At 42.6% G+C, this 19544-nt stretch overlaps 1 protein-coding gene across 6 annotated transcripts in view; it reads right to left on the bottom strand.

Annotated features, from left to right (window-relative positions):
• GARRE1 (granule associated Rac and RHOG effector 1) overlaps positions 1–18081 on the bottom strand; it is an 83524-nt gene extending 65443 nt beyond the window's left edge. For 3 of the 6 annotated variants that reach the window (XM_079800072.1, XM_079800077.1, XM_079800076.1), the window contains exon 1: positions 10771–12628. The gene's annotated coding sequence lies outside the window, so the exon portion shown is untranslated. Of the gene's footprint in view, positions 1–9932; positions 9952–10770; positions 12629–18010 lie in introns of those variants that run through there. The other 3 variants (XM_079800073.1, XM_079800075.1, XM_079800074.1) reach the window with 3 other exon arrangements.
• Between the last annotated feature and the right edge of the window lie 1463 nt (positions 18082–19544).

Raw genomic sequence — 19544 nt, 5'->3', positions numbered from 1 at the left:
TATTAGGCTTTTATTATATAGGATCTTTAGAACTATGTAAATATTGAATATAACTTTTAAAAAGTAAATTTTAAAAATCCCTAAAAAGAAAAAAAACAGACAAATGAACCCAACCTATTTATCAAGAATATTTGTGTCAAGTAAACAGTGTTTTGACTGTACCTCTCTGATGTTATTGTCAACAAAGGAGAAGAGACACAGATATGAAATAAAAATTCTTCAATTCTTTATCTGAATTTGAAATATCAGCCTGAAATCATGATTTTTTTTCTTTCCAAAAAATACATACTTTACAGAAAAGACCTAGAATTCACATCCCAATTGCAACAAATGCCCCTAATACGATTTCCCACCAAAAAGAATCAGAGTTCCTTACAGTACAGAAATGGCTGATTCTAGATCTCAGGCCAGAAACAAAAAGATAAGCCCTAGAATTCTTATCTGGCCAGATCCAGGGAATCCATCTAACACTATCTGGTTTGTGTCAAAAGGACCCAGAGTCAACCTGAAGAAAAAGCTCTATAAATGGCCAATAATGAGACAATTTAAGCATCAAAAAGAATAACTTCTCAAGATAAAAATTCAGAAAATACATAAAAATTAATGAATTTGGACTTGGCAATGATTTCTTGAATATGACACCAAAAACACAGGAAACAATAGGCTAATAAGACTTCATCAAAAGGACACTATCAATTGACTGAAAAGGCAGCTTATAGAATGGGAGAAAATATTTGTAAATCATATATCTAAAAAGGAATCAATATTCAGAATATATAAAGAAGTTCTACAACTCATGATTAAAAAAACCAAAGGCTACTGAGTAAAAAAAACCCAACAGTCCAATTGTAAAATGGGTAGAGAACTTGAATAGAGCCCTGACTGGTTTGGCTCAGTGGATGGAGTGTTGGCCTGCGGACTGAGGGGTCCTGGGTTCGATTCCGGTCAAGGGTATGTTGCGGGCACATCCCTGGTGGGAGGTGTGCAGTAGGCGGCTGATCGATGTTTCTCTCTCATCGATGTTTCTGGCTCTCTCTCCCTCTCCCTTCCTCTCTGTAAAAAATCAATAAAATATATATATTTTAAAAAGAACTTGAATAGAAATGTGTCCAAAGAAATAGCCAAATAGCCAATAAGCACAGGAAAAGATACTTAACATCACTAATCATTAAGGAAATGCCATGCAAAGCCCCAATGAGGTATCACTTCATATCCATAAAGATAGCCATTATAAAAAGGGGAAAAAACAAGCAGAAAATAACATGTTAGCAAGGATGTGAAGGAACTAGAATCCTGTGCATTGCTGGTGGGAATGTAAAATTGTACAGCCACAGTGGCAAACAGTATTGTAGTTTCTCAAAAAATTAAACATATAATTATCACATAATCCAGCAATTCCAATCCTGAGTATATACACAAAAGAACTGAAAGCAGGAATTTGAACAGTTATTTGTACACCAATTATCACTGCAGAAGTAGCAAAAAGGTGAAAACAAGCCAGATGGACATCGACAACGAATGGATAAACAAAATGTGGTATAACCATACAATGGCCTATTAGCCTAAAAAGAAGGAAATCCTAATACATGCTTCAGTACGGATGACCCTATATCCACCACGTGGCAAGCTATCTACCTGACAGGCCTTTGGTTTGCAAAAACCTGGCAATGGTTGCAGTTCTGTGCCTTAGGGTGGCTGCTTTGGGAAAGAAAGCAGAGATCACGGTCTCTACTTCAAAGTCAAGGCTAGGTAACAGGATCATCAAACACACTCAGGCTTGATATGGGTGGAGAGTGCTGGCTATTTCTGTGGGGAGCCTGTCCTTTTATCTTTTATGTTTACAGCATCTTTCACTACACACACACACACACACACACACACACACACACACACACAATTTCTTCTCTTCTCCAGTCTAACGCTCTCCCAACTGAGCTATTTCGGCGGCTCCCTTCTTCTCTTCTCTAGTCAAATATGTTCATCTGTTCTTTTACAGTCTCAGGTTTTGCAACTAAATATAGATGAACCCTCTGAAGCAGATATACAAAATGGCTAACAAGCACATGTAAAGATGCTCAAAATCATTAGTAATCAGGGAAATGCAAATCAAAACCACAAGATCCCACTTCACAACCTCAAGGATGGCTATAATAAAAAAGACAGACAATAACAAGTATCGGCAAGAATGTAGAAAAATTGGAAGCCTGTGGGGATGTAAAATGGTGCAGATACTTTGGAAAACAGTCTGGCAGCAGCTTAAAAGGCTAAACATAGCCCTGATCAGGGTTCTCAATGGTTAGAACATTAGCCCAAGCATCAAAGGGTCTTGGGTTTGATTCTCGGTCAAGGGCACATAACTGGGTTGCAGCTTTGATCCCGGCCCTGGTATGCGGGAGGCAGTCAATCAATGTCTCTCTCCCATCGATGTTTCTCCCTCTCTCTCCCCCCTCCCTTCCACTCTCTCTAATAATCAAAGGGAAAAAATAATCCTTGCGAGAGGATTAACAAAACAAAACAAAAAGGTTAAACATTGAATTACCATATATCCAAGTAATTCCACAACTATGTATATACCCAAGAACAATGAAAAATGTGTTTACCAAAAACCTGTATATGAAAGTTCAGAGCAACATTATTCAAAATAGTAAAAAAGAAGAAACAACCAAATGTCTATCAACAGATAATGGATCAACAAAATGTAATCTAGGCATAAAACGGGATACTACTACTCAGGCATAAAAATGAAAGAAGTACTGATACGTGCTATGACATAAATCAGCAGTCGCCAACCAGTGCTCCGTGGACCACTGGTGTTCTGTGAGGTCTGAAAGATTGGTGACGGCTGGTTTAAGGAGCAGCGGTAGCCAACCGATGGTCCGAGGACCACTGGTGGTCCATGAGGTCCGAAAGGTTGGTGACTGCTGACATAAATTGAGCTTTGAAAACATCATGCTACCCTAGCTGGTTTGGCTCAGTGGACAGAGCGTCAGCCTGCAGACTGAAGGGTCCCGCCTTCGATTCGAGTCAAGGGCACATGCCAGGGTTGCAGGCTCGACCCCCAGTAGGGGGCGTGCAGGAGTAGCCGATCAATGATTCTCATCACTGATGTTTCTATCTCTCTCTCCCTCTCCCTTCCTCTCTGAAATCAATAAAAATGTATATTAAAAACAAAACAAAACAAAACATCATGCTAAGTGAAGGAAGCCAGACACACAAGGCCACATATTGTATGATTCCATTAATATGAAATATCCAGCATAGGCAAATCCATTGAAGCAGAAAGTAGATTAATGGTTGTGTAGGGTTGGGTTGATGGGAAGAATGAGGAATGACTGCTAATGAATATGGTCATTGTTTGTTTTTTTAGAGTAATGAAATGTTCTGATATTAACTGTAATGATAGTTATATAACTGTGAATATACTAAAAATCATTGAATTATACATTTTAAGTAGATACTGTATGGCATGAGAGTTAATTTCAATGAAGCTATTGTTTATTAAAAAAAAGAAAAAAGAAAAAAACATGAAAGACTCCATAAACAATTTCCTCTTCATACAAAATTTTTCCCCTCTAGTTCACAACAATGTAAATTTAAATATCTACCCTTGCTAATGTGGAGACACTACAGGAAATTCTTTAGGGAGATTAGTGAAGTTATTGTCTATGAAGTTCAAAGCCCAACCATTTCTATGTTTTTTTGGCAGTTCAGAAGGACACAGGCCATATTTAGAAATGCACTCCGGAAAAATGCTTTGAAGACTTTTAGTTTCAACATTCCTAAATTAAAAATACCTACCCAGGCAAGAAAAAATTCCTGAAAGATTCAGTTCTCTTTCTCTCTCTTAGGACTCTCCTTTTTTTTTGCTGCTCTTCTATGTTGCCACATTAAAAGAATGATATGAAAAGATGGTACTTCTCCTAGCACTCCTCCTGCCCCTTTGGCCATTCTTAGTTGCTTCTGAGCCACACACCCCTCTGACAGACCTGAAGTGCTGGGTGGTTACTCAGAGCTCTAAACTGTGCCCAGTCTGTTTCAACATATTCTCCCTGGGCAGGGTTCCCTAACCCATCTCTCTAAGCCAGGTCTTTCTCCTGTGCTCCAGATCCCAAATATCCAGATCCCTACTAAACAGGCCTCCACGTCAAATGTCCACACCAACTCTCCCCAGTCTTTCAGTGGCAGCGCCACTTACCTACCTGAACAAGCCAGAAACCTGGAAGTTATCCTCTACTCCTCGTTCACCTTTACATCCAGTTAACCCTTTAGTCATATCCTTCCTGTCTTCTTAATATCTGTCAGGTCTTTTCCCTTTCACCTTCACTGCCAATCCAAAGTTCAGACCATCTTCACCTCTTGCCTGAATTACAGGGAGCCTCCCGCGTGATTTCCCAAATGCCTGGACTGCTCCCCTCTGGCTGCTGTGTGGCTGATCTAGAGTCCATTTAATCATGCCACCCTCCTGTGTAAAATCCAGATAGCTCTCCACTACACTTCGCAACTTTCTTACACCACCACTCCCAATCTCTGCCCAACACTGCCCAGTTCTTGCTGTGCCATCTTCCCTCTCGCCACCTACACGTTTAGTTCCCTCTGCCTGGAGAGCTCTCCTGGCTCACTCTCCCTCCTCCTGGGTATCTAAGTTAGACATCAGCTCCCCTGGGAAGCCACCCTGACAAAGACCGAGTTGGGAGCAACTCTGTGTGCTATCCTAACACCCATTCTGAGGCCCGTCTTAGTATTATCTTTGCTGTACCATACCGTATCACAACTGCCAGTTTCCTTTGTGCTTCCTGTCATTCAAGATATTTGAGAGTGCTAAGCACACTTTAAACATTCAACAGGTATTTGTTGAGTGATTAGTTCATTCTTAGTATTATTTAATGGCTCTGTCTATACAGCATTCACACAGTCAGCCTTGCCAATCACAAAGGCAGCAGTTAAATGCTGATAATAAGGTTCTGCTTTATTTAATAAATAAAAAAAAGCTACTGATGACATATCATGTTCACACAAAGTACTCCTCAGCAAAATGAACCATTCATTAAATGTCTACAATGGGGCTTTAGATACATAGTCTCATTTTTAATGCTCAACTAGAACTGTAAAAGAAAAACAGCTGACATTAACTAAATGGGTACTAAGTGCCAGGCACTGTGCTATGCACTTTACACTTGCTACCTAATTTAATACTCACAATGACCCTGTGAGGTAGGCGAGGCATCTAAAGAGGTTAAGTGAACTCTTCAAGTTCTTGCCACTTGGATCAGGCAGTAGTCACCAACAGAGCTGGATTTGGGGCCTGGTTGTCTGCCACTAGAGGCTGAGTGCTCTATCACTGTACTATTCCACCTCTGTCAGTCAAACATCTAGCCAAAGAAATTCTGTTTCTCACTCTTAGATGATTTAAATAAAGCTGTAGGCTTCTTGAAATTGACATAACGTTGAGCTGGAGCAAGGAAAAGTGACCTCTCTTTAGAAGATCATACCCATTGCATTGCTGATGATACCCAAATTCAACTTCCCAGTCAAGACCTCTCCTCCCCGCAAGACTAGACTCACAAAACATCTACTCACGTGTTCAAATTTACCTAGTCATCCTTCCATCCCCCGCTCCTTCTGCTGTTTTTACTGCCAATCTTGAGCCTAAACCTAAGGTGTTATCCCTGTCTTGTTTCCTTACCTTTCTATCCCTTAAATTCAATCCTGCCAATCCTGTTCACCACAGTTCACAGTTGGATCCTGTTTACCTGTTCCACAGCAACTACTCCATAAATGTTAGCTACTGTTATGTTACATCCTAAATGCTTCTCATCCTCTTTTACACCACACTGTTCAGCTTCCAAGGAACTAACTAGCCTTCCAGAACAAGCATTTGAGACTGAGAATGCCTTTTATGAGGACCAGAAGCCAAGCTGCCAGATGCTCAGACTCCAGCTCTTCAAATGAAAGCACACAGAAGGTATATCTCAAAGCTGGCTGATAGACAAGAACAAAATCTCAGTAGCAAACTAAAAATGTATGAGAATGTCAGATACTGGAATTAGAAACTAACAAATGGCTCCAATCCCAAGGAACCAAACATTCTATTTTATTCCATTTCACACAAGTAGTAAGTCAGCATTCATTCCATTAGCACAGCAATTCTCAATAGTGGAGATGATTACACACGCACTTGCATGCCCAGGAGACATTCAGCAATGTCTGGAAACTTCTTTTTTAATCCTCATCCGAGGATATGTTTATTGATTTTGGAGAGAAAAGAAGGGGAGGGGGAAAGGCGCATCAATGTGAAAGAGAAACATCAATCAGCTGTCTCCCACACGCACCCCCAATGGGGATTGAATCTGTAACCTAGGTATGTGCCCTGACCAGGAATCTAACTCACAACCTTTTGGTGTAGGGGACAATACTACAACCAACTGAGCCACCCAGTAAGGGCTGAAAAGATTTTTTGGTTGTCACAACTGGGGGAGTGCTAGTGGGTAAGGCCAGAAATGCTGCCAAATATCCTACAATGCACAGTACAGCCCCCTGTCCATGGAAAGACAAAGAATATTCCACTCAAAAGGTCAACAGTGCTGCTAATGAGCAACTGCTAAACAAACGCTTTGAGCTCCTTCTATATTCGAGTTACCTAATGTATAAAAAGTTACTTCTTTCTGGGAAGATGATACAAACTTCCCCAAAATTAAGCTACAACCGGTCCGTAAGACAGTATCACTGGAAAAGAGGTCAGTAAAAGCTAAATAAGTAGTTTAGAAAACAAATGCCATGAGTTTAGAAGGAGAGCGCCACAGAGGCTGAGACCCAGTCAGAGATCTGAGAGAGCAGATGGGGCTCCTTAGTTTCGCTCTGAGCCTGCCAGTCAAGGCCTCCAAAATAACCAGAATCCACCTTTCCAGCCTTAGTCGTAACAGGGCCCTTCAATCCACCCTTTGCTCCTGCCACTGTTCACACATGACAGCAGCTGGTCCATAGGGTCACTACTCCCATCCCTACTGTTATCACTGAAAAACCCCTCACCTACTTCACAAAAGCTCTGCCCTCCAGCTGAGCAGCACCTGTTCCCCGCCCCCAAAGCTGAGGAGGATGTATCGTCATATCAACCTAATGGTGTTCCCATGATTCCTACAGGAAGGAGACAGTGAAAAGACAAAGATGGAAAATGCTTTAAATGGCTCAGGCCCTAAGGCCTTGTCTTCGCCCACCTAAAATCAGTGCTTAGCAGCAGCAGCCAGGAGCTGCCTCATTTCCTGTAGTTGCTCCATAAAAATAGGAAGTGGGGGAGGAAGTTCACAAAGCAGAAACAAAAGTAATCACTGTCCAGCTTCCTGAACACAAATCACTGAACAGGGAGGGTATCATTAAAACATCAAAACGGAAGGCAGCGTGGAGAGCCAAGGCCAGAGGAAAGGAAGTGACACTTCTGGGTCCACCAGGCCCAGACTGTCCCCAAAGAAAAATATGTGCAAAACTGGACAATAGCCTATTATACAGAAACAGTTTCCAAGGAATTAAATTAATTAAAAGCATGTTAATTTAAAGAATCATGTGAAACTCTCGAAACATTAAAGTCCTATCAGTAAAAAATGTCAATGAAAAAGTTTTAAGGAGGCTAAGATTAAACTATTTATTTCCTTTTAGTCAAGAAGTAGCTACTAAAACTGCTGTTAAAACAAAATAAAGTTATTAAATAACTGATCAGTTGACACGATCAAAAGCCCAATGTCCTAAACTGAGCTATCAAAACTCAAGTATACTGAAAAAAACACTACTAAATAAAAATTCTAATCACAGAATTCTAAACAATTCTAATCAGAGCACAGTTAAAACAAAGGTGCTTCCACACCTGTCCCCAACCAACTCGGTGAACCCTGAGGGTGGGCCTAAGGGCGTTAGGCACCTGGCAGAGGCCAACAGGGCCTGCTGTCAGGGAGTTTCCGGTCTGCCTCCACACGGTGACACCTGACTGCCTTTTGTGTTGACACATGCTCTGTAACAATTTGTCACCACAAAGTAGGGCATTCCTCTACAAAACAAAGCAAGTTATCATTAGTGGATCTGAAGAGCTTTTATATTTGGTAATCTACAAACAACTGATAATTCTATTAAGCAGAAGAAAAAAATTCTAACCACAAGTCAACAGAGTTGAAATTTAGTTTCAAAATAATACAGATTAAAAAAACAACAACCACAGGCCAAATGTGTTAAAACAGTCATATAGATGGACAGTTTAATTTTGCTTAAACTGAGGGTATTTTGGTGGGGGTGGGGATGGGAGGGTGGAAAAAGAGGAAGATCAAAGGCTAGTTTAATTTTTAAAACAGTCATTACATAAATAAGTAGAAAAGTAAATGAAATGAAAGGTAATCACCATATCTTCAATGTCAAAGAAAAATAGTGAACATTTAATTTTTTAAAAATATATATTTTTATTGATTTCAGAGAGGGAGAGGGAGAAACAAACATCAACCTAGGCATGTGCCCAGACCGAGAATCAAACCCTGACCTCCTGATTCGTAAGGTTGATGCTCAACCACTGAGCCATGTAGGCCAGGCGAACATTTAATCTTTTAAAAATCCATTATTACTTGGTTCTGCTGAGGACAGGCCTAGCTATCTGATTTTCTAGTAATAAATTAACTTACTATATTCTAAGACGCGTGTTTTAGTCTTCTAATGAAGTCAAAAGACTAACTCTCAAAGGCTGTTGCCATTCAAGCAAAACAAGTATTAGAACTTTTGAAAGAATTTTATTAGAGAAACACTCTGAGTTCAAAAAAATCTTTGTTAAACAGAAATCTTCAAAAGAAGGGGAAAAAGGGGGAATGGGTTGGGAGGGCAAAGCCTTGCCAAGAAAATACTTATTGCCCACTTGTGCTGGCTCAGTGGTTGAGCGTGGATGTAGGAACCAGGAGGTTGTGGTTCCAGCTCCGGGGTTGTGAGCTCCATCCCCAGTGGGGGGTGTGCAGGAGGCAGCCGATCAATAATTCTCTCTCATCATTGATGTTTCTATCTCTCCCTCTCCCTGCCTCTCTGAAATCAATAGAAAATATATTTTTAAAAAGAAAATACCTTTATAAACTACCACACACCACCAAGGGGTGAACAAAGTGGCCTATGTAAAATAAAGTTTTTATCTATAAACTAAAATGGCTTTGGACCATTAAAAGACTTCATATCAAATGCACCCAAGCATTATGAAAATATTCCCAAACAAAAACTGTGCTGCTTGATGGAAATTCAACTGTAAATCAAGAAGAATAATTATTTTAAAGTAAATAATTTTTTAAAACCACAAAGCATTGATGTAATTAAAAATATATATATTTTAGAGAGAGCCATCGATGTGAAACATTGATGGGCTGCTTCCAGCGGGCCTCATTCTGGGGAATCAAGCCCGCAACCCAGGAAGGGAACCTGTAACCTTGATGTGTGGAATGATGCTCAACCAACTGAGCCACACTGGCCAGGACAGCACTGATGTAATTTTTCAAGCCAAATTTGTTAAAAAAAAAAAAATTCCCCAAAAATCTACATCTATTAGGAACCTGGAATTTATTTCTATTACAGTATGAAAAAGCCTTGATCCACTCAGCTCTGTTTAAGCCTAGTTTTATCCAAAATTTCCAAATTTGAAAAAGCTGAACTAATTAGTGAAAACTAATGTATCCTTCAGAAAGTTTTTAAAGAAAACTTAACATTCTATTAGTGCTACTCACTCTTAACTTGCACTGTGGAACAAACCTACCCAAAATTAGCCTCAAATGGGAAAAACAAGTATTTATCAAGAAGCATATATACAAATGGGTAAATCAAACTGTAATTTGGAAATTCTTACTATGGAGAGGAATTATATAAATTTTAGATAAATACGCTTCAGATCCAGGACCATTTCTGAAAATGTAAGGCACCATAAAAATTTTTACCGATGGCCCTCCTCCAGGCTGGGAACACTGACTCCAATTTTATACACCCAGCAAGCCTTCCCATCTCTGGAAAAGAACAGCAAGTCAGTCACAGTGAGGGAGCCCATTCGAAAATGGAAGCTACCGCTCCTTTTTCTTCCATGAAGGCTGTTAAGTAAACTCCTAGAGAGCAAGAATGTGTCTGTCTCATTCACCACTGCATCCCCAGTGCCTGGAGCATAGTAGGACCTTAGTAAATGCTTAAAGAGGTCCTTACAGAGTAGGACCTTAGTAAATGCTTGAATATGTGAAGGCTCATGGCCTACATAAGTGACAGACCCTGGAAGCCAGTCTGGTGAGCCACTGCAGGACTGCTCTCCAAGGCTGCCTTCCTTTAGAGGGAGGGCAGGAGAGACTTCTTTAATGTCCGCATTGCTAAATATCTGACCTGCTGGAATGTTTGTGGGGAAGAATGGGTCTGGGGTGGGGAGGACTGGAAAGGGTCGATGGGGGAAGAAAGGGGACATATGTAATACTTTCAACAATAAAGATTAAAAAAAGAAGAGAAAAAAAGAACTTTGTGACCTTGGGCAAATTACTGAACTCTTGTGCCTCAATTTCTTCAGTTCTGTGCTGAGGATTCAATCCATAAAGGACAGCACTTGGCATATCCTGAATCTCACTCAGTAAATGGAAGCTACTGCTCTGAAGAAGCCAGGAACTAGTTAAGAGGGCAGCATTTTACCTTCTACTGAAATTCTTCATTCTGTCCTACCATTAGTAAAATAAATAAATAAACAAACTCCCCTCCCTCCCAAACTACTGCATAGTTACAACTACTTCAAGACATATTACTTACCTTCCTGCAACTCTGGCCCCCACTCCCTAGGCCCTGGAAACCAACGAAGAGTGTTGCCCTGTGTCCTCCAGAGGGAAAAAGAGGTCATTGCTCCTCCCATTTCCCTGTCTATGACTCCCTCCTCTTTCAGCCCCAGGCTAGAAGAACATGGACGATGCTGAGGAATTGCTGAAGCACAAGGATGTGGTGTATGTCCACCGTGAGACTCTCGGACAGGAATGGGTAGGTCCCTGTGAGTGGGGAAGGGACCACTCTGCCTCTCCCGACATAGGTTACCACAGCCCGCAGCAAGTGCCCAGCCTGGGAGCCAAGCCCGCTTTCCTCTGCCTGTGTTCTCAGGCACACACATCCCCCTCTGGGACGGGGGAGGGGGGTGGGAAAAGACTCAAGTATTCCCAAGTTCCCCAATCATAATTACCATCTCACTAGCACCTAATTCTCAAATCATTTTTACCAGGAAAATTAGATTTTTTTTTTTTTTAGGTAATACTTAACTTTAATTCCACACTAAAAGACTTGTCCATTATGATGTTTTACAACTACAAATTTTTTTTTAAATGAATGACAAATCTGGACAAGACTGTACCACGTTCTTCTTTAAAAATATATATTTTTTTATTTCAGAGAGGAAGGGAGAGGGATGTAGAAACATCAATGATGAGAGAGAATCATTGATTGGCTGTCTCCTGCATGCCCCCTACTAAGGATCCAGCCCACAACCCCGCCCCGTGTCCTTGACTGAAATCGAACCTGGAACCCTTCAGTCCTCAGGCTGACGCTCTATCCACTGAGCCAAACCAGCTAGGGCTACAACTACGAATTTTAAAAAGCACAGTGGCCCAGACACAAGAAACATAGTTGAAATTTTTTTTAAAGGGGGGGGGGGCAATAACATCTAGAAATGAATCCTAGAAACTGACTCAGGAATATGGGGGTCTGCATTCAGCATGCTCACTGGCAGCACTGTCTACTGGTATAAGCATCAACCTGGAAGTAACCCACATGTCCTGCATTAAGGGAGTCATTAAATAAATTATACAGAAATACCTCACCATCTTAAAGATCAAGGTAAAGCCACATTTCACAAGCCCAAGATGTTATCATTTATAAGTCATTATTTTACATATGCTAAAGGAAAAATTCTGCCACATAACCATGACCTGCAATCGATGGCACATTCCAATCTCAGTCTCCCTGAAGGCTCTTTCCTCTCTCACTCCTCTACCTCAGTCCATCTGGAACACACATCACCTTTGGAACAAGTCCCTTTGTGCCCTTTTCTCTCCTTTCACTTTTGCTAGAAGTTATTCTTATTTAAGATCCACTGTTTCAATGAAACCAACTTGGGCCCCTTCAGTTCCCATGGAGCCTTTCCCATTTCCTGCAGCCTCCACTGCCACTGCTCCCTTTAGCTTTGTATGCTTTCCCCGTCCCAATGGATTGTAAACACACAGAGACTGAGGCTGGACCCATGTTCACAGTCACTGCAGTGCACAGAACAGGACCATATCACCACCACCACCAACAAAAAACACATCTGTCAGCAACTGTTCTAAAAACTTCACAAAATAAACTCATTTAAGCCTCACTATAACCCCAGGAGGTAGATACTATTACCCCCCCATTTTCAGACAGGGTCAAATGAGGTAAAGGTTATAACTTAGAGGTTAGTGACTAGTAAATGGCAGAGGCAGGACTCAAACCCAAGCAATCTGAATAAAGTAACTTGCTCTTAACCTCTAGGTTACATTCTCTCTCTAAATGACTGCTATCTACATAGCATTTAAAATTTTATTTTTATTAATTTTTAACTGAAATACAATACACATACAGAATGAAAAATCTCTATACACTATATAAGAGTACACAAGAAAAGCTAGGTCAGTGTAACAGCCTAGATTTCTGGGGCCTCCTCCCAAAGGCAACCACTATTTCTTTTTTATTATTCCAGAAACTTCTGTACTTAGAAACCTATTTCAGGTCTCTCTCTTTGTTCTCTTTATACAAATGGGTACATATACATATTGTTCTGTGTCTTGCCTTTTTCACTGAATGATATTTCTCTGAGCTTGATTCATTATTTGCACCAAAGCTGATTTTTAAAAATATATATATTTTTTATTGATTTCAAAGAGGGAGAGGGAGAGAGAAATAGAAACATCCATAATGAGAGAATCATGGATCGCCTGCCTCCTGCACGTCCCCTACTGGGGACTGAGCCCACAACCCAGGCATGTGCCCTGACTGGAAATCAAACCCTGACCTCCTGGTTCATAGGTCGACGCTCAACCACTGAGCCATGCCGGCTGAACACCCATGTTGTTTTAAGATACACATATTTTCACACTTTCGCCCAAGATGGTTTCATGAAGCCAGAGGATCTTGGTGGACTTGGGCTTCATCAGGAAATAGGAGTCACAAAAGGTTTTTAAATGTACAAAAGATATCAAGGGTTAGCCTTTCAGAAATGTGCATGCTGAATCAACAGAGACCTACCAGGTGACATTCAACATGTCACTTCTCCTAAAATAGTATTAGCAAGTACGTACATCATAGAGTTGTTATGAGGACTAAACAAGGTAATGTACACAAAAAACTTAGCATAAAACCTGACTAGCACAGTAAGTCTAAGACCGTGGTCGGCAAACTGCGGCTCGCGAGCCACATGCGGCTCTTTGGCCCCTTGAGTGTGGCTCTTACACAAAATACCACGGCCTGGGCGAGTCTATTTTGAAGAAGTGGCATTAGAAGCAGTCTGTTTAAAAAATTTGGCTCTCAAAAGAAATTTCAATCGTTGTACTGTTTATATTTGGCTCTGTTGACTAATGAGTTTGCCGATCACTGGTCTAAGAAATTAACACTGCATCTGAGGCACTGTTAGTGCCCAATAAGTTAGATCTTATTTCTTCAAGAGCTGGTCCCACTTTCCTCTCCAATCTCATTTCCCTCTATTCATACCTGCCCACCCTTTACCCTATATCTCCTGCAGCTCACATACCTCATGCTTGCTCACATGTACACCTTTGTACCTGTCAGTGCCCTGCCTAAGTGTGCTGGACTTACCCGTTACTGTGGGGCTGGACTGACTTTTTCCCACAGTACTCGGCTCAAGCACAACCTTCTCCAGGAAAGTCTTCCCTAACAACTGCAGCTGGATTCTCTGGTTGACCAGTTCGGGAAGAGCCTATCTGTCATGACTTCCACCTCATGGTGCTCAGCTTTGTCAGTGCGCCAAAGTTCAGGGGGACTAATTCAGGCTATCCAGGCTCAAAGATAACTGATGCATTAACCAGAAGATCAGATACTAGTCTATAAATACTGATGAGAGCTAATACTGAGCACTTAGCAGGTGCCAAGACAGTGAAGAGGAAGATGTTACTATTATCCCCATTCTACAGATGGGGAAACAGATCAGCCAGCATCTCAAGACCAGGATCTGACCCAAGCAGTCTGGATGCAAACTCTCAACAACTCACATTCTCACCTTGGTAGGAAATCTTCATGTGAAGCCATGTTCTAATCAGAGGGTATTAAGATCATGGAAGCAAAGCAAGGGATTTTCCTGGCTGAAGGCATCAACAGGGATGTGCCCACCCGGTAGTGCAGAGGCCGGGCGGGGAACTACACACACAGCTCCTCTGCTCTAGGCCTCCAGACAGTGCGACAGAGACACCACCTAATTCCTCACTTGGACCCACTACCCCAATTCCCACAGACACCATCCCCACCCCCTCCCTCTAAAAAAATGCAGTCTTTCTTCTGAGGATACTAAATTAAGTTTAAGCATCCAGGCTACAAACAAATTCCAATCATGCTTTCCTGGGGTTATAACTGGGTCATTTTGATTGAACTTAAAAAGTTTTCCTTGAAATTCTCCAAACTACATTTACAAAATGTCTCTTGGCTTATATCTTTTCTATAGATAGCTGTTTTGTGTAACATTGATTGATTTCATTCCTGGATGATCACTGATTCATTCATTTCATTTAACAAAAACTTCATTGTATCCAGAACATTGTGTTGTAGGCCCTAGAGATGAAACAGGCAAGGTATCTTCTCTAAAACCTGGTTGAGCTTATATATGTGCCTCCTGCTTATCTATGCACTTACGATGCATTATGGCAATGGATTATTTGGTTTTTATCCCCAGGCTGGGCCTGGTGGCTCTGTATTCCAATCTTCCAGTTTGGTAACTGGCTTATACTGCAAAAACTTCATAAATATAACCTAACTAAATTCAAGACTAAATTCACTGGATTTCATCTTTCTTATCCAGGGTGGAACCAGATTATGTCTGAGGTCCCTGAGCAAAGGTACAAAGTTTAAATCAATTTGTAGGGATAGAAGCATATGCTAAATATAACCCAAATCAAGAAGGAAGAAGAGATGTGCTATTGTCAACGAATAAGAACCTTAAGGTCATTAAGGACAGGCCACCTTGGGAAGCATTGAAGGGCTCCATGACCTGGAGAAAGCATGGGCTCAGGAACATGTCCAGGGTCAGTTAGAGAGAGAGAGAGAGAAATCACCTGCAGCAAAATCTGAGTTGGGGTTACTGAGTAGAGGCAGGGTGAGGGGGTGAAGAGCATCTCTATCTAGAAGTCACATACATATCCAATGAGTGGGAAGGAGCATGTATTCAAGGACAAGGGTAGAGGCATGAAGCTAAGCCTCAGACAATGTTCCGAGGCCCTAGCTGGTCTGCCTGCGGACTGAAGGGTCCCCGGTTTGATTCTGGTCAAGGGCACATACCTTGGTTGCAGGCTCAATCCCTGGCCCTGGTTGGGGCTCGGGTGGGAGGTAACCAATCGATGTATTTCATCGATATTTCTCTGTCTCTCCCCCTCCCTTCCACTCTCTCTAAAAATCAATGGAAAAATATCCAGTGAGGATTAACAAAAAAGAAAAAAAAACAAAATGCTCCCAGGCAGATGTGGGAAGAAAAGCAGTGGCAGACAAGTGAAAAATGCACAGGCACAAAGTTAAGAAAATGACCACCACAGCTCTAAGTCAAGAAGGCCAACCAAAAGGAGACTCACAACAACAAGAAAGTATGGCTGACCATGCCAAATATTTATGGTCAAGGTCAAGGGAAATGAGTAAGCGGCAGCCACTGCATCTATCAATCAGGGGACCCTCAAGAGGGCAGTGACAATAGAGATAAAGGCATATGAAGCACAACTCCTGACACATTCAGGCTCTCTCCGAACTTATACTAAGAGGAAATGGCATCCTGCTTTTTCTGTAACTCCAAAATAAAGCAATTCCTTGTTCAAGCCAACTTTCTTCGTCTACCTAGGAAGATCATCATTTTCCACCAAGGACAGTCACAGGAAGGAATGGGAGAGAGTGGACATCCAATCCATCTGATGCCTTCTAACTCTGAGATACAATTATTTTCCTATGGACTTGGAAGACCCACTTAACATAAAGATTGTGTATTAGATTTCAGGTTTTCGACAGAATGAACATTTAGTAATATTTTCAACAGAATCATGTGCAACTTGTTTAAAATTTTTTAAGGATGATGATTAAAACATGCTGTCTTCAAAAAATCCAGAGATAATTTTAGATTGAAAAATCTAGGCTTGCCAAGGGAATCTGAGAACTTTTCTATCTTGGTCTCCACTGCTAACCTACGTATTGGTGTGCAAAAATAGAGGAAGATTAGAATCTCAAATGCCAGACTGAAAAGTTGCCACAACAAACCTGAACTCTTCATATGGTTTGTTATCTTGTCAGCAAGAAAGCAAATGAAACAGCAATAAACTCAACTTTTTACTTTAAGAAAGAGAAAAAAAACCCCTCAAACATGAAATGTTTCCTGGACTTGTAAAGGAACATGATTTTAAAAAATACTATGAATAAAATTTAAAAACATCATATACAAAATCTAGATATCAAATCTGTAAGTAATCCTCTTACAAAAACATACTTAGAACTTTAGGTCTAAAACAGGATAAAATAGCAGTTATAACTTTTCAATAAAATCAGGACAACGAACCCATTTGGAAAATATTTCATATCTTAAACCAAAACCAAATTTTAAGTAGATTAAATAGCTAACAGTTAAAAAATAAACGAACAAAAACCGTGAAATGAGAAGAAAACGTGGAATTTTTAAACATCAGAATGGAGAATTTTTCAAATATGTCAACAATGAAAAAAAAAACCTATTTAAAAAAATAAGTATTTTTTTAAATGAATGTGTTACCTTTTCCCTTATTTGTAAAATTCTCCTATAATAACAATCAGACAAATCCTTTTGACAGAATTGTTTATCTTGTGACGAACTGGAAACAATCTAAATGTTCATTTGTAGGGCTTGGTTACATTTATGATATGCAATGGTATATACTATTGAGTCCATAAAAATAATACCTGACTCTATTTACTGATACCACCAACATGTTAGCAATGGTTGTCACTGAGTGATAGGTTGGTGGATGACTGTCATTTTAAAAAGTATTGTCACAATACTTTTTGTGTTGTTTTGAATGTGAGGAGAGGAGAACTGATTTTCTGGTGGAGGGGTGGGGAGGGAACGAGCTATTTTCAAACTGCCCCCTCCCCAAGCTGAGTGTTTATCTGGCAAATTTTGCAAGAACTATAAACAAAATTCTTATCATGCCAACCAGGCACGCTCCTTTCCCGGTCCCGCGCGGGGCAGGAAGACACACCCCTGACCCTGCGCTCGCCGCACGCGCGTGGGTCCTTCATCCTCCTCGGCCCCGGCCCTCCAGGGGCCCCCGCGGAACCTCCCCAGCCCGGCCGCGCCGGCCAGGAACCGCACCAGCTCCGGGAGGGAAGGTGCGCGCAGCGGCCGGGCAGCCGCGGGGCGGCGTGAGGGCCACGTCCCCAAGCCAGTGCCGGCGGACCCCGGCCTCCCACAGGCCGCCGTCCCTCCGCCGACCGCTCCGAGGGCTTCCGGGAGTCGGTCTCGGCGCCGGCCCGAGGGATCGCCAGTCCCCCGCCTCTCCAGCCCCGCGTCCTCGGGGTCCCCGCCGCTCCCCGGGGCCCGGGCACGAGCCGGGAGGCCCTCCAGGCTTCCGTCCGCCCGGCCAGCGCCCCCAGAACCCGGCGCGTCCTCCACAGCGGACGGGCAAGGGGCGGGAGCCTGCGGCTCGGCGCCCCTGCGAGCTCGTCCAGTTTCCAGCTCCGGCCGCGACCCGCCAGCCACCGGCCACCCCCAACCCCTCCCGCCTGCGCCAGGCAGTGCCCGCTCGCGCCCGCTCCTCACCTGCGACGCGCCCCGGCCCCCAGCACACCGCCCCGACCGGCTGTGTACACCGGAAGTGACGCGCCCGGGCCGGCCCCGCCCCCGCCCGGCGGACGCCGGTGTGGCTGCGGACCCAGCCCCGCCGACAGAAGCCCTCCTCGCGCGAGCGGGGCGGGGGCGGACCCCTAACCTCCGTCTCCGGGGACGGAGGACCTTCCCGTGGGGCCGCTGGGGCGGGGGTGAGGACCGGCGGCCGGAGCCCGCCAGGCCGACCCAGTCCTGCGCTGCGGCTTGGCCTCGGGGAGGGAGGGGTCAGCTGCTGCCTCGGGGATTTATTATTGTAATCGATGGCTGAAGTATGGAGCGCTTGCTAGCTGCCAGGCCCGGACAGGCACTGTAGGACTGGATAATTCCCTCACCCTCATAGGTTTACTCTCTAATGACGGCAACAATGAAATTGTCACAAATACGCGTGATGACAGAGTGCCAATTGTGACAAGTGGTAGGAGGGGAAAGTGGAAGAGGGAGGAGGGTGTCCCCTGACCTAGAGAAGGCGGGTGATCAGGCCATTCTTCGCCCAGGGAAATGAGCAGGAGTTGAGGTCTTCAAGGAAAGAAGAAGAAAAAGAAGAAAAGAAAAACCTGGAGAAGCTGAAAGAAAAGGCCATTTCCGCAGGAGAAGCAGCAGGTGTCTTCAAGGGCTTTGTATTCAAGAAACTAGGGTGGTGAGGTCTCACCTGAAAGCTTTAGAAAACTGAGTCTTAAGCAAGAGGCGGTTTTACCATACCTGTGGATTTAAAGGGATTACTTGGGCTATACTGTGGGAGGCAAGAGTGAACGTAGATTTGTTCATAGTATTATTCATAATCAAAAACGTAGAAACAACCCAAGTGTCCACCTTGGATGAATGGATAAACAAAATGTGGTATGTCCACACAACAGAATATTATTCAGACTTTTTTTTAAAAAGGACATTCTGACATATACTACAAATGAATAAACTCTGAAGGCATAAACAAGCGAAATAAGCCAGTCACAAAAAAAAACCACACAAAACAATCTTCTATAATTCCACGTATATGAGGAACCCAGAATAGTCAAGTTTATAGAGACAGAAAAATGAATGGTAGTTGCCAGGATAGGGGAGCATAGGGAGCTTGTGTTTATTTGTTTATTTTGTTTATTTTTAAATATGGAATGCTTCGCGAATTTGTGTGTCATCCTTGCACAGGGGTCATGCTAGTCTTCTCTGTATCATTCCAATTTTAATATATGTGCTGCGGAAGCAAGGGAGTTTGTATTTGCTGGATAGAGTTTCAGGTTGGGAAGATGAAAAAGTTCTGGAGGTGGACATGGTGATGGTTGCACAATAATGTGAATGTACTTAATGCCACAAAACTATATATTTCAAAATGGTTATAATGGCCCTAGCTGGTTTGGCTCAGTGGATAGAGTGTCAGCCTGGGAACTGAAGGGTCCCAGGTTCAGTTCTGGTCAAGGGCACATGCCCGGGTTACGGGCTCAATCCCCACTAGGGGGTGTGCGGGAGGCAGCCA

The sequence above is a fragment of the Cnephaeus nilssonii genome (genome assembly GCF_951640355.1).
Source record: "Cnephaeus nilssonii genome assembly, chromosome: 20".
Lineage (NCBI taxonomy): Eukaryota > Metazoa > Chordata > Mammalia > Chiroptera > Vespertilionidae > Cnephaeus > Cnephaeus nilssonii.
This window is presented reverse-complemented; position numbering and strand designations above follow the sequence as displayed.